The sequence below is a fragment of the Gavialis gangeticus genome, unplaced genomic scaffold (genome assembly GCF_001723915.1).
Source record: "Gavialis gangeticus isolate Ggan-Ray unplaced genomic scaffold, GavGan_comp1, whole genome shotgun sequence".
Lineage (NCBI taxonomy): Eukaryota > Metazoa > Chordata > Crocodylia > Gavialidae > Gavialis > Gavialis gangeticus.
The window spans coordinates 55,885,008-55,899,684 of NW_017729024.1; the positions used below are offsets into that span (position 1 = coordinate 55,885,008).

At 46.2% G+C, this 14,677-nt stretch overlaps 2 long non-coding RNA genes across 2 annotated transcripts in view; both read right to left on the minus strand.

Moving 5' to 3' along the window:
- The window catches only part of LOC109297389, a 788,954-nt gene that overhangs the window by 695,599 nt on the left and 78,678 nt on the right, over nucleotides 1-14,677 (minus strand). The gene's annotated exons all lie outside the window — the stretch shown is intronic.
- The window catches only part of LOC109297387, a 19,472-nt gene continuing 7,130 nt past the window's right edge, over nucleotides 2,336-14,677 (minus strand). The window contains exon 3 of the long non-coding RNA XR_002097299.1: nucleotides 2,336-2,417. This is a non-coding gene — a long non-coding RNA (uncharacterized LOC109297387). The remainder of the gene's footprint in view (nucleotides 2,418-14,677) is intronic.

The window sequence follows — 14,677 nt, forward strand, 5'->3', positions numbered from 1 at the left end:
GCAAAGCATTTGCCATTGACTTGACTCTGCTCCCATAGTTTAAGGGAGTTCAAAATTGTTACCTGTATAGGTGTGGTATTTTGGAAAGCTAGTAACTTATTGATAAGGAGAGGCCACCTTGTGACATCTAATGTTCAGATTCATCTGTGATTTGGATAAACAGAGACCAACATTTCATTTGCAGAGAGAACACAGTGTGTGGCTGAATGAGAATTAATGACATGCTAGTGCTGCGATAAGAAAACAGAAAGGGCAGGATTCTCATCTGATTTAACCCAGTGCTAATTAGTGGTAACTCCATGATGATATACCCAGATACCACTCATGTAAGTGACATCCAAGCCAGGGCCAAGGCCCATATTCTCAGCCTTTTATTGGTCAAATTAAAAAAAAAAAAAAAGTAGGCAAAATGTTCAGTCCCACAATGAGCCAAATGAATCCCTGACATGATTCCATGGCAGTCAGCCAAGTCGCAGTAGAGATTTATTTGACTCAGAGCTTTCATGCGCCTTGATGACGCCATCTGCTGAAAATAAGGAGATTCTTTAAATCCAGCCTGCAGCATTTGGGGAAAATACACACAGGGACTTTCAAAAGGCTCGAGTGACTTAAGAGCACAAGTCCCTTTGTCCTTTAGACGTTAAGTCACTTCCCGTACTTTTGAAAGCCCCACTTTGAGTTCAATAAAACTGAAAAGTTGGAGGATGGAATGAGGGCCATTTTGTATTTGTATCTGTTTCATGGAGCTTAGAGCTGTGAGTGACACTGCATAACTCAGGGAGGAAACAGTCTTGTAAAAACGAAACAAGAATTTCTTGACAGTTTTAAATCTTGGAGATAGCTGCTTGTCTCAAAGTACCAGTGGAGATTAAAAAAACCAAGTTACATGACATTGCCTCTTGAGTATCTTTATGCAGTATGCACACGTGTGTGTGTGTGTGTGTGTGAGAGAGAGAGAGAGAGTTGTGATATATGGCTTCTGTGATTGAACTCTGCAAAGTTTATGGCTTCTTTTCTGATGCTTCATTCCTACCCAAACAGTTTAATAGCTATGAATTGTTATTGGATGTTGCTTGTTTTTATTGTTTATTGGTTTTAGTTAAATGGCTCTCAAAGCTTCTGCAGATTTAGCATATTCCTTAATCTGTCTTTGCCAAGATGTGGATTTCAGCAGGAGCTGGCATTTGTTCAGCATGCTTGAAAATCAAGTTATTTATTTAGGAGCCTGAATAAGGAGGATGGGTGAGATTTAGAAAAGCAACATTGTTGCGCTGCTGGCTTTTGTGGATATCTGTCATTGACTTCAGTGGGACCAGAATTAGACCAGCACTAAGTACTTTTGAAAATTCCACCCGAGAAATCTTGATTTCCAGCTCCTGTTTTCAAAGACTTTGGCCTAACTCTGTGAAGAGTCAACCCAGGGTAGAATTTTCCAAAGCATCTCAGTGACACAGGTGCCCAAGTCACTTGATTGTGCTTGTGTGAAAGTAGCAACAGGTTTATTTTTATTGTGTTTTATTTCATTTAATTTTATTTAAACTATTGCAGAGATTGGCCTGAGAATCCATTTGGTTCATCAACAGCAGAGTGGCAGAGGTCATATATTAGCCTTGGGCATTTTCAGTGACTCCCATATGTTGCCTTTGGAAAGTTTAAGCAGTCAGAAGAAGCTGTTAGCCCTGGTACATGCATCATAAAAGGCCTTGCATATTAACATCTAAGCCATGCCAAAGCTTTTGGAATATTAGAATGGCCCCAAACAGTGAAGAGGAAAAGGGGATGTAGGGCCGGATCCTGTTTTGACAGGCAAAGCACTTTTGCCTGCGCTTAACTTTAAGAGTGTTAGCAGCCACACTGAGGCCAAGCCTAAACAATTCACTAGATCAGGGCCAGGAGTATCCACAACTTACTACACCTGAGACGCTGTGGTCTTTCTTTCTGTGGAATAAGGAATATTGCTGAGGTCACACTCAGTACCTGTGTAGAAGTTTTAATGCTCAGTGGAAGCACTGCAGAAGATGCTATATGCACATGCACACACATGTATGCATGCACATGTGCATACACAGTCGCACACAGTTAAGCGACCCCACTGATACAGACCAAACCTTACTGGAACTGGGGTCTGAGGCATCAGTAATGAGTAGAGCAGGGTCAAGGGTGGCCCCTGGTGGGCCCAAGAAGCCCAGGCTGTTATCTTGTTCTCCAGCTGTTACTCTGTGCCCATTTGCTAGTACAAGAACCTCCCCTCTGTAATCCCATATCATATTTGTTTGCTTTTAGGTCCCAGTGGATGTGTTTACATGGGCATGTTAAAGAGATCTGTCCCTTTTTTAGCACTCACTGCTCAACCGTTTGGTCTATAATGGAGCAGAACTGAGGGGATCTCCAGCCCTTCTTCCATGAAATAAAACCTGCTGCTCCAACCCTATTTCAGGCTGGTGCAGGCCCTGTCCAATAAGCATGGATAGAGGTGCAACAGCCCACTTTCAACTCAGCAGTCAGTCAGAGCTATGCAGACCAGGCACTGGCCCCGATTCATGAAAGCATTTTTGCTTTTGCTGAAGCGCCATGGGTGTACATGGGCCTACCCATGTACCTGCTTGAATAATAATGCTTTCCTGAATTGAGGCATTACTTTTTTTCTGTTGGTACCATAGGACACCCTTGGATCTCCTATGCTATTCCACAGAACAGGTACTAGAATGATAATTTTCTGGCAAATGAAAGCACTTATAAAATGTCCTCTCTCCCACTGGGAAAAAGGACTCACGTGGATATTGTTATATCGTTTAAATAATATTTTGAAATTAAGTTTACATTGCTTTATTTTTCATTCAAGGTGACTGTAAATAAATATTTCCTTCCATTTTATCATTGCTGGAGTAAGCCTATGGTATGCAGACAAATAATTCACCTCTGATGTATTGAAACTGTGAGACATAGTAGAGTTCTCTCTTGTGTACATGTTCATGACTATTACTCTGTTCCTCTGTGTTTTTATAAGTCGGAATAATGTTGCTTTAGAGCAACAAAGAGTCTACAGCCTTCCAAATGATTTTTATGTCATTGAAATAGAGCGAAGCAGTGAAGGATTTCACATATGTATATGATATATGTATATGTACAAACTTTAGAGAGAAATAAACCAAATGTATTTGACCTGCTGGATTTGAATGCTCTTTCATTGAAGCTGTTGTTGTTTTAATGTGTAGCATAGTAGCACTGACAAGTCTCAACCAGATCACAGCCCCCTTGCGGTAGATCCTGTAGAAATATATGCAACAACTGACAATCATGTTTAAATCAGATACAGAGAGGTAGTTAGCCATATTTGTCCAAAGCTGGTAGAAGACAGGGTGAGGTGGCACCCTTTAGATTAACTGAATGAATTGGTTTATAAGGTGGTAACCTGCCCTGCTTTCTGCCTAAATAGGATACAGCAGTTAACTCCTGGGCTGCGATGGAGAATGCACTTGATTCTTAACCAGTCCCTAGCAGTAATCATGGGATTCATCTTGCCCAGTCCTCAGCAGATGCCATGTCTGTTACTGCCAAGGTGCAGTTTAGAGGGCCCCGCGGGAAGAGTATGGTGCTGATTTTTCAGATTCCAACTGGGATTTTCCATGGATGAGAGAGAGCTGTGAAAGCGCGTGCAGTCCAGCCCTGCCATTATTGCTGGAGCAAACAGGAACTGCTAGGGAACCGTGCAGTTGGTTTGTCTCTTAAAACCCCTCCTTGTGTTTCTAGCATTCTACAGCCCACGGCTGAGAGAGCAATTCATCCCACCCTTCGGAGAGTGACAACCACTGTTAACAGCTGACTGGATACTGCTGCTGTACCTGCTGAGCAGAGGTGAAAGGCAAGGGTGTGGTAAAAGGCAGAGAGGAGAAGACAGAGGTTGGCAGGTTTGAGGAGCTTGGAGGGGCACAGGATGATTTTAAGGGACTACTGAACACCTGAGAGGGAGGCACTGAGTGGGAAGTCTCTTAGCCATGTTGATCATTGGAGAGCAGAGTGGCAGAACAGGCAGGTGGTATAAAACCAGGATACAGGAAAATTCGAGGGGTGTGGAAGGAACACAGATGATGCAAGGGCATATTATGGAATAGGCAAGTCTGGAATCACTGGCTAGTGGTATCCCGAGACCAGATTTCATGAGGCCAGGTCAGGAGTTGTAGACAATGTTTCACAGCTCAGCCACACTGAGCAGACTGTTTTTTCCTTGCAAGTCCCCTACCTAGCTGAACAGCTTCCTGTATAGTGTGCCCAATTAAAAGCGAAGGCAGGACAGCCAATGAGCCACAGGCATGGATGCATGAGTCACCCTACTGCAGGTGAAGATGAGTCATTGCAAAAGCACAGAGGGGTTCTTTAAATTAGGGGTGTTTGAAATGTTGAGAGTCAAGAACAACAAATACATGTATGTTTAAAGGGAAAATCTGCATTGGTTTAGCAAGATTTCTTTACAGGTTTGAGTGTCCTAAAATGTTTTTTTTTCTGCAGGAGCTTTCTCAAGCTCCAGAGCAGTGATTCTCAACCAGGGTGCTGCAGCGTGCAAACATGATTCACAAGATAAACCCAAAGATTTCAAATAGGTATCTTTCATCCTTAAAACCACTTTGACCTGTTGTGGTGTACTGACTTTTTTCCAACAGGAAAATTGATCTATTATGTTACTGCATACAAAAAGCAAATGAAAATGAAGAGCTGGCGTTTTTGAGGGGTGCCTAGAGTCTATTGAGGGGTGGCTTGAGTCTGAAGAGGTTGAGAGCCACTGCTCTAGAGACCAAGCAGAGTACTTTAAAACAGTTCAAAATGCTTCCATGTTTTTTGTGATCATATATAGTGCTGTAACTGCAGGCTTGTTAAGCCTATTCCATGGTAATTGCAAAGCCCCATACAAGGAAAGAGTGAGGACCTGAAAATAATCATCCTGTTGATTCCCACCCAGAGTATATCGATAACACTGGTATAACAGACCAAATATGGTCTGTTGTACAAGTACAGACATGTACAGGAAACATCTATGCAGAAAATACATCCAGCACCTCCATATAAATACTGATGAATGTTTTAACTGTGTCTGAAAATATTCATGTTCTTTATGAATGTTCCTGTCAGTGCTGCTCACCCTATCTTTTTCTATTTTGTCTTTCCAGCTGACAAAGTCTATTCTGATAAGTGTTTTCTGCTGATCCCTTTCTGCTTTTAATCTTTAGTCCCATTGTGTTGCTCGCAATGCATTAAACTAGAACAAAATGACAAAACAGCAGCTTTCCCCTGCAAATTGAAAAACAAATGCATCTATATGCTCTTGTATTGTCAATGTTCATCTCAGATTTCCAACTCGGGAGTATAGTGATGATCAGAGATGCCTGAAAGGGTTAGGTTATGTATGCAAGTGAATACCCAAAGTCCCTGCTCTATCTAGGGCTGCTATGGTGCTTGTGAATGTGACCCATTTATAAAGAATTCAGCAAGAGGTAGTGACTTAACCAGTAAAGGTAAGTGTAGACCTTTGATGAAATGAGGCTAGCAACTACACTAACCAACCTAGCAACAATAGCACATCCTAATATAGTAACTGAAAGGGGGAAATGTCAGTTTGAGATACTACCAAGTACTGCACTCAGTAGCTGCTGATGAAATTCACCCATCATGTTTCTGTACAGGATTTTTTTTCCAGCAGTGTGAGAGTTCTTCCTTGTCTCATTTCTGGGCCTGATTCAAAGCCCAGTTGGAAAAACTCTCTTTGACTTATGTGGGCTTTGGATTAGAAGTTTAGCTCTCCTTTTTGTGTTGGCTTCCAAAGTCCTTCCTTTTACCACTGAAACCTTTGCTGCTTTGCATGGAGGAAGGGTTCAGAGCAGGACTTCTTCCACCCTTCTCCAAGAAGTCAGAACTCTTGGTAGAGGTGATATCTTTTATTGGACCAACTAGATAGTTGGAAAAAAAAATCCTTTATTTGCAAGCTCATGTGCCCTTCCTCAGGCAAAGGAGAATGCAAAGATTGTAACATTTTTCCCAGGTAGAAATGAAGCTTCATATTACACAGGAGAATTGAGGGATGTTATAAGTTCCTCTTGGTGGAAAAGTTCATGTTATGGAAATTAGGCTTGAATAAAAGTTGGAGTAGTCTGTTTACCTCAAAGGTGTCTGATGGCTGATGGCAAGCAGGATGTTGAATTTTGCCTCTTTCTTGGTCAGATGTTTTATATTGCACAGGAGAGTTGGTCGATGAAATGTTTCTCCTGGCTAAGGCAGTTCTGTAGTGTAGATGTTGCTCTGCAAGTGCAAATTTGGCTTGAATAAAAAGCTGAAGCAGGGATGTTAGCCTCCAAGTCTCAGGGTGTATCATTTTACTACTTTTTTGTAAAAATTACAAAGTTTTCATTTCAAAATGGTTAATTACAATATCTTCCATGTTTTGGGGATACAGGTTAACTTGTATCCCTGAACCCTTCCCAAGGACAGTCCAGGAGCACTATGTCTAATGACAACCAGGGGTGGTATAGGTCTTGGGACAGAAAGAGAGTGTATGTGACAATTTGCAAATGATGCAGAGACTGATGTGCCCAAATGTTCTAAGCAGAATGGGATGAGTTTTGAGAATGCAAAATAATAGAAAAGGAGGTGCTGCCAGTTTTGCAGAATTAGAAACCCAGGGGCAGTGTTATCTAATGGACACATGCAGAAATGTTCATAATTGTCCTTATTTGAGAATAAAAGTGCTGTAGTGTGTAGCCATGCTTTTAGGCATGCAAACATGTAGCTGTCCATAAGCAACCCCCAGCTCATGTGCACATATGTCAGGATATTCAGGCACCCAGGCAAGCCTGCGTGGAAGCATACCTATATGATTGCTTGCATGCATTGGAGACCCAGTGCACTGCTGAGGAGATCTTGAAAATCAACAGGAAGAGAAGTATGGCGAAAGCCTGAAAGCAATAAGAAAGATGGCTCAACATACAGGAATTCCTCTGAAAAAGAATAATGTAACGAACGGGACATATCCTATGTCATGGCAGTGAGGGAATGTTCAAAGGCCTGAGGGCTAGAGGGAAAATCCTAACCATGCTGTTAATGAAGAGTATGGCAGGCATCTAAAGAAAAATATGCCAGTTCAATTCAGACTGAGGAAAAACCATAGCAAGTTAATGCTAGTCAAAGTCTCTTAGCCTGGGCAGCCACACACACACTAGCCTGGCCTGTCAAATACAAGCCCCCTAACAATTTCTATAGTAAACTTTGTAATTTTTAAGTGTTCTGATACCTGCAGAATTTTCAGTGCATTTTTTAACATTGCCAGGGGCTTTTGCTGGCCTCATGAAAATCCGTTCAGATTTAGCAACCAAAAGTTTTCCTCCTGTACTTGCAACAGAAAGACTTGGATACAGCAGTCTAGCATGGGGCAGGTTTTATATTTTGGAGTGACTCTGAGCTATCTGAAAGGCTATATATATATATATATTATTTGGGGAAAGAAAGAAATTGAAACTCCTTTTAAAAAAAAAAAATCATTATCACCAGAAACATTTCCATCTCCCTTGGGTCATGACCCCAAAAGCTGAGAACAACAGTAGGAGAGCAGCTCGGTTTCCAGTAAAGGCAGGTGAATATTTTTAGACCGTTTGAGCCAAGAAAGTCCTTGGGTACAGCAATACTTCGAAAATCACACGTTTCCTTTGTAGAATAATTGTAACTGGTGTTTTGTTAGATAAAATACAGAGCAGGTAGCCAACATCTCGAAGTGGAAACTCAGTGTAGACTCAGCTTTCAGAACAGATAAGAGCCTCTGGTTTGAAAAATACGGGTTTTGATTTACATAACTGATGAGGCCTGGAAAGCTATGATCTGAGGCAGTGCAGAAGATATTTTTGTCAGGCCAGCATGTGTGAATAATCATGCATTGTGTGCTGTGCATGGCTCTTGGGGTGTGACCAGTCTCCTCCTTACCTCCAAGGACCGCCTCTGCGGGGCAATTTGAGGCCTTACTGCACTGATGCTGGGATGGAAGGAGCCATAAGCATCTCCCAGAACATCACAGCTAGTTGCTGCTTCCCCCTAGCCTCCACATCCTCTTCCAAATAGGTTTTCATTAAGGGACGGGGGTGTGCTGCAGTGGGCACTGCCAGGAGAGGAGGGAAGGACTGCACCTAGGACCACGTGCTGTGCCCATTCCCTGGCAGGTGCACCTCGCAGCTAGGCGAGAAGAGCGAGCGGGGTGAAGAACTGTATTCTGGTTACCACAGCAATGCCCACGTCCTGTTTCTCAGGCAACTGAAAAACTTACGGTGTGGGCGGCAGTTAGTGATTGTAATTGTTTCTGAAAAACAAAAAAAAAATGCTCTTTCTATTTAGCTATGATTTGTGACTACACTTAAGACAAATTGACAGAATCCAATTCTGGTTGGGAGGAAGCCAAATTCCCTGGCATGTTCATTAGGCGGCTGTTGCCCAGGCCCTGGGTGTACACAGCAACACCTGTTGCAACTTTTTGCTTTCGTCATGATTTCTTTCCTTAAACTGACTTTAACAGTGCCTCTAGTTCAGTCAGCCATAGGGACTGAACCTGGGAACTTTGGTTCTTATGCTCAGGTGCTGGAAGCTGCTTGAGCTAAAACCATTCATATCTGTTAGTTTGCAAGCAAGACATGAAGTCATACACCTCTGTGCGTGGTCTAGTTGCAAGAGGGAAACATAGCGCTGGAGCATGTGTTTTGGGGGTGCAGCATGAAGGGCATCTAAGTATTCTGTGCTAAAGAGATTCGTCTTTACAAACCTCTCCCGACCCCACTCCTCAGTACCTGGACTCTAGCTTGGATCTCCAGCCTGAATCTAAAATGATATTTAGTTGCCTTGATTTCAGTGGGAGTGAGGCACCTGCACACTGTTGGAGGATCTCAGGGTCAAACAGGCCAGAACACTTTGAACTCTTAGAAACTCCAGGTAGCTTAAGTCCTTTCAGTTCATGTCCCTTCTTTGCATGGGCAATTGGTGCCTCCCGAGTCTGGGGGGCACCAGATCACTGACGGGGGGTCCCCCACCAGCTGATCGCTGAGCCAGCGGTGAAACTAGAAGTGCACTTCTGCCAGCACTTCCCATTTTGTGGCTGGAGCTTCCAGGGGGTGCACGGCCGATCTCAGGGGATACACGTGCACCCACATGCACCCCCAGTGCTTCTTTGTGTCCCATTCCAGCTGGGTTGGCTCTACCCTGAGCACAGTCTGTGGAGGAGTATCTTAACAGTGCTCCGGCTCTGCCCACGAGACTGGTTTTGCTTCATACGACTGCATGGTGCGCTCTCTCCCTCTCTCTCTCTCACTTGTCCCAACTGGTTTTCAAGGGATGCTGGGTTCATACTCTTCACCCCAGTCTAAGCAAGCAGTGGCAGCCTTGGACGCACTGGCAGCGTGGAATTCGAGGGACATCTATTTCCTAGTTGCTCTGTTATGAATTATTGTAGCTCATTTATTAATCTTTGAGTCATTCTTAGGGCTTGCCTACCCAAGGATACTCAGAGGAGTTAACCCGGTGCATTTCAAGTGCATTAAGCCCCTATGCAGACACTGTTCTTCAGAATTAAAGTGACTCGCATTCTCTTCCAAAGGGAATTCAGTTACATTGAATTCTGGCCACTCTGGCTAGAAACAGAGGTTTAAAAAGCCTGAGGCAGATTTGAACTAACTTTTTCAGCTTTTTCTAAGTGCCCTAGATTAGTTCAAGAGTGAACAGGACTCACCTTCACCCTTGGAGTGGGGGCATAGAAGCAGCTTGCACTGGCCAAGGCCAGCGGGTGGGGGGCGCTCTCACGCCTCCCAATAGGCTGCCAGACAATTCCAAGTGTAGCTAGGCAGCTGACCGCTCCTGACTGGCCAGCATGGCCCCAGCCTCACCCCCGTGCCAGCTGTTGACTGTCAGCAGCAGCTCGGGAAGGAAGTACAGAGCCCCCTGCTGCGTGCCCCCCAGCTATGCTGGTTTGGGAGCTGGGGCTGAATGGCTGTCCATCAAGCTGGGAAGTGGGGGGGGGAGGGGAAGTGGAGTTCTCCCAGCAGGCAGACCCAGCCCAGCCCCCCTGACTCCGAGCCAGCAAGCTGGGGGACCCACGTGGCAGGGGGCTCCACTCCTCTCCTCCCTGCCTCTGGTTGCCAGCACCACAGCCAGTGTGCAGCTCCTGCCTGCAGCCATCAGGAGGGATGGGCAGGGGAGAGGGGGGAATCAAGGCCCCCCACCATACAGGCCCCCCCTGTGCTGGCTCGGGGCTGGGACTGTGCAGCTGGGGGGCTTCATTCCCCCACACACATCTGGCCATGCAGGAAAGAGACAAGCTTTTCTGGCTCCTGTCTGTAACAGCCTGAGGGTGGGGCTTGCCTGGAGCAGACAAGCACCGGTTGAGGCTCGCATGCTGCCCTGTGCAGGACACCTGGGTGCTGGAGGACAGCCAACTAAGGTGATTCGCTTGGAGATCTGGGACAGAAGTTTGATATACTGTTCTAAGCTGAACCAATGAAGTGTAATTCATACAAAAAACTAGAACTCTTGGTTCCAAAATGATACTTTTTATTAGACCAACTGGGAAATGGCAAGAAAATTGTCCTTCAGTGTAATACTACATCCATCCAGGCCTGTCGTAGATAGGCTTCCACCATGCTGGAACCAGGCTGTGTGCTGAACTTCTGTTCTGCTACAGATTTAGACCAGTTTCCAATCCCTTATACTGGTTTATGTGCAATGTCTGTACCAAACTTTGAATTCTGAAGATCAGCGTCCAAACAGGGGTTTCATGAAAGTTGAATAATCCACTTTAAAGCTAATTCATCTTAACTTCCTGTTGTGTTCCTGTGGAAAGAAACGTATAGATAGGATCTGCTGCTTTCATACCCTCCGCCCTGCCTGTATGTCACCAGGCAGTTCTGGAGGCCCTTCCTGGAGTATATCTGGGATGGCAGACACCTCTCACGAGACACCTGGAGTTGTGAGTGCACATTCCCTTGCCAAAGCTGAGCAGGAGGTCCTAGAAGCAAGATGCCTCCTCGGCCAGATGGCCCAAGAAGTACACAATGCATGGGTGTCTTGGAAGGATTTGAGAGTGTGGGGGTGGGGGGGCAGGAGGGGTTGAGTCCTCAACTTAGAGCATCCATGGTCATCAGCAGGGCAGTATGGTATATTAACATCTTAAGCTTGCTTTATCAATGCCTAGTAGGCAGAAAGATCTGGCCTACAGTCAACTGGCAAGAGAGTTACTCCAATAAGTCACAGTGACCTCATGGGCATGGGGGATTCATCAGTTTATCCATCTCCTTCATATGGTGCCTCAGCAAACAAGCATCTTGGTCTATCCTGGCCTTTTCTTGGCATGGGGGTGGTCTGTAAATTAGACACCTCCAGTAGTCAGTGCTCTTGGGCTGATGCACCTGCTCTGTGTTAGGTGGCTCTACTCAAAGCATTTGACTTCCACCTCTGGGTCCTGGTCCTCCACAGGGTCAGGAACTTCAGAAGATTGGGCCCTTCTATGGGTAAATAAAGGTGCATTGGTCAGCATGTGCACATAGAGACTTCAGCATGAAAATGCCCTTTGGGCCAGTAAACTTAACACATCTCCCCTACAGCTTGGCTTGTTGGGCACTTAACTGAGTGGTCTTTTCTGAGTATCACAACCCTGTCCTGGTGGTTACTGAGCCACACACAGATTGGGCATTGCATGCTCACCTTGGCAACCTGTAGGCCAGGACTGACTTATCACAGTCCTTAGTGCTCATTCAGCTGGGTGCTTGAGCAGATAGCACACTGGTACTCTGTGGGCCAAGCCCCTTGAGTGATCTTGCTCTTACCTCAGAGTATTGACCTTGAGTAAGGTCCATCGCAGTTTGATGAGTCTTTGTTCTAGGAGCTTTGGTGCATCATGTCCTGGGCTTGGACCTTCTTTCCTCATCTAGTTGGGTTTTGCCTCTTGATCATCAAATTTCAGGTGGGATTTCCAACATGGCCAGCCTCCACCTACCTCCATTCATGCTGAAGTCTGTGGGAATTTTACCTTTGACTTAGTGTGGGGAGAGAGGCCAAAGATGAGAGCTTGTATCCATTCTGCCTGTACTGTTTATATTGTAAACTGTCCAGGCAGCGGCCTTGTCTTGTCTGTATAAATTAAACAGCAATAAATACTAATTTGCATCCCTGGTAAGCTGTGAGGCTTTTGGGCACCAATATTTTAAAATGCAAATCAAAAAGGCCTGGCACAGAGTTTTATGAGCCCTGGAGAGGGCTTTACTTGTTCACACTTGTACTTGGCTTTGAGTCACAAGGAGCAGTCCTTTCACTCTGACTCATGAAGGCTGTCTGATTACTTGAATGGGAGAGGTGTAAGTATCAACTTGAATTTTCATCTTGAGTCAAGATTTTAAAAGTCTACAGAAAACATTTTAGAGGCCAGGGCCTCCACCGGTGGAAACTGTGCCAGCTCTAGTGAAGTCAAATGAAGGTTACTTGGATGTTAAAGTCACCTGGGAGCCATCCCGGCTTATACAAGTTGAGAATCTGGCCCTTTCTGAGGATTACTGCTTAATAATAAGGTAACAAGTCATTTTCATGCCAATTTTGGAAACTTTCCCCAAGGTTTCTGTGCTGTTCTTCTTGACTAAGTGCCCAGTTTTTTTGAAAAAGTCCCCAGAAAGGGATTTTCAAGCTTGCTTTTCAGTATCTAGGAATTCTGCTTTTGTTGCATAAATCTATTGTTATTGTTCTTATAATTTAATTTCTTTCTTCTTGCCTATGTGGGTCACATCTTAACAGTGATCTTCAGCATGGTTTTCCCCAACAAACACACTTTGGCCCAGGTAAGTTTCTACAATTTCAGATGCATCACACCTCAAGGTAGAACACTTGCATCATGTTTATCACTTGCCAAGGCACCTGCAATAAACTTGAGTAGATGTTAATGTTATTTGGTTTCTGATATTGCTAGCAACATCACAGTACTGTATCAGAACTCAGTGGGTAGGGATCAACTTTCTAATCTTGCTGATCTGTAGCATTTAAAGCTGCCTTTAGGAATATCTATGTTGTTTCCAGGGTTGTCACTGAGAAACGTGCCCCACCCACTTGCTGTCACTCACTGTGTGCCACAGCCCAGAAATGCAAGCTGAAGTCCAATTCGGCTTACTTAAAGCAGCACTGACTGGGGGCCCCAATGGTGCTCTCAGACTTTGTCTCAGGGATGCTTCATGATCAGGGATCTGGGTTTTCTGTTGCCCATGGAAAAACAGAGAAAACCACGGATTTCCCATTTTTATCAGAGAAAAAATGAACTTTACCTTTTACTAGAGAAACCTGCAGATTTCCAACTTTTGCAAAGAGCTCTGCAGGTGGTAGAGCCACAGCCTGCAAGAGCTGATTGAAAAAGGGGCAGAAAACCCCCAACCCTGCCCAGAGGGCAAGGCTTCAGGCTCTTATTACCCAAGGCTTGACTCAGGCTCCTTTTCCTTCCTGGAGTCTGTGAGGTAAGTGGGGCTTGCAGGGGGCTGGGGGTTGCGGGTCAAGGCTGGGGGCACTGGCAGTGCTGGTGGGGAAGCTGGCTGGGGGCTGAGGAGCAGGGAGGTGTTAGGGAAAGACATGGAGTGCCCACCCAGCCAGTGCCATGTGGTCCGCAAGTGGGGATCTATCGGTCTGAACGGGCTCCACACCTCCATGTGCTGCTTCTCTGAAGGGCTGACGCCGTGCTGCTCTAGATCCATGTGCCACCATCCTGGCGGGCACTCCATGTGGGGCTTTCCCCAACACCTCCCTACTTCCTCAGCCCCCAGCCAGCTTCCCACAGGAGTGCTCACCCTGCTGGCAGTGCATGAACCTGGAGTAGCGTGCTGCTGGCCCTTCAGGGAAGCTGCACACAGAAGCACAGAGCACACTCAGGCTGATAGCATGCAGCAACCAGTCCATGAGCCAGGGCCTGGGCTAGGCAAGGCTGGCCTGGGCTGGGTGGGCTTCATGCCTCCATGCGTGGCTTCCGCTTGGCCAATAGCATGCAGCTCCCAGTGCACATATCATGGGCCAGGTTTGTCGGGGGCCAGCTCCCGTCTGCAGCGCACAGTCCCGGGTGGGGGGGAACCCGTGCTCCCCAGATCTGTGCAGGGGGGCAGGGGTAGGGCAGAAGTGCACTGCAGGCTCATGCTTCCCACCCTGCTGCCCTGCCCCGGGGCCTCTGCAGCACAGCGTGTGAGACCCAGCATGGCAAGCACAGCTGGGCCATGCAGGAAAACTGCTTGTCACTGCAAACTCTTTGCTGCCCTGGTCACACTTCCCCAGTGTGCACAGGGGCAGCGCAGTCAGCAGCACAGCGTTGTGCCCTTCACTGCTGCCCCCACCTGCAGGGGAAGTGTCGCCATGGCACTGCAGAGCTTGCAGCAGCAAGTAGCTTTCCTGCACATCCCTGCTGTGCCCTGCCCTGCTGGGTCACACATGCTACGCTGCAGAGGCCCTGGAGTAGGTCAGCAGGGCAGGAAACATGAGCCCATAGCATGCACCCATCCTGCCCCCACCCCCCACACAGATCTGGGGGGTGTGGGTCCCCCCTGTCCGCCAAGACTGCAAACTACAGCTAGGACCCAGCCTTGCCCCCACCCAAGCCCGCAGCAGGCAGGCAGTAGGGGGAGCTAGCTCCATGCTCCTCCTGCTGCAGCAG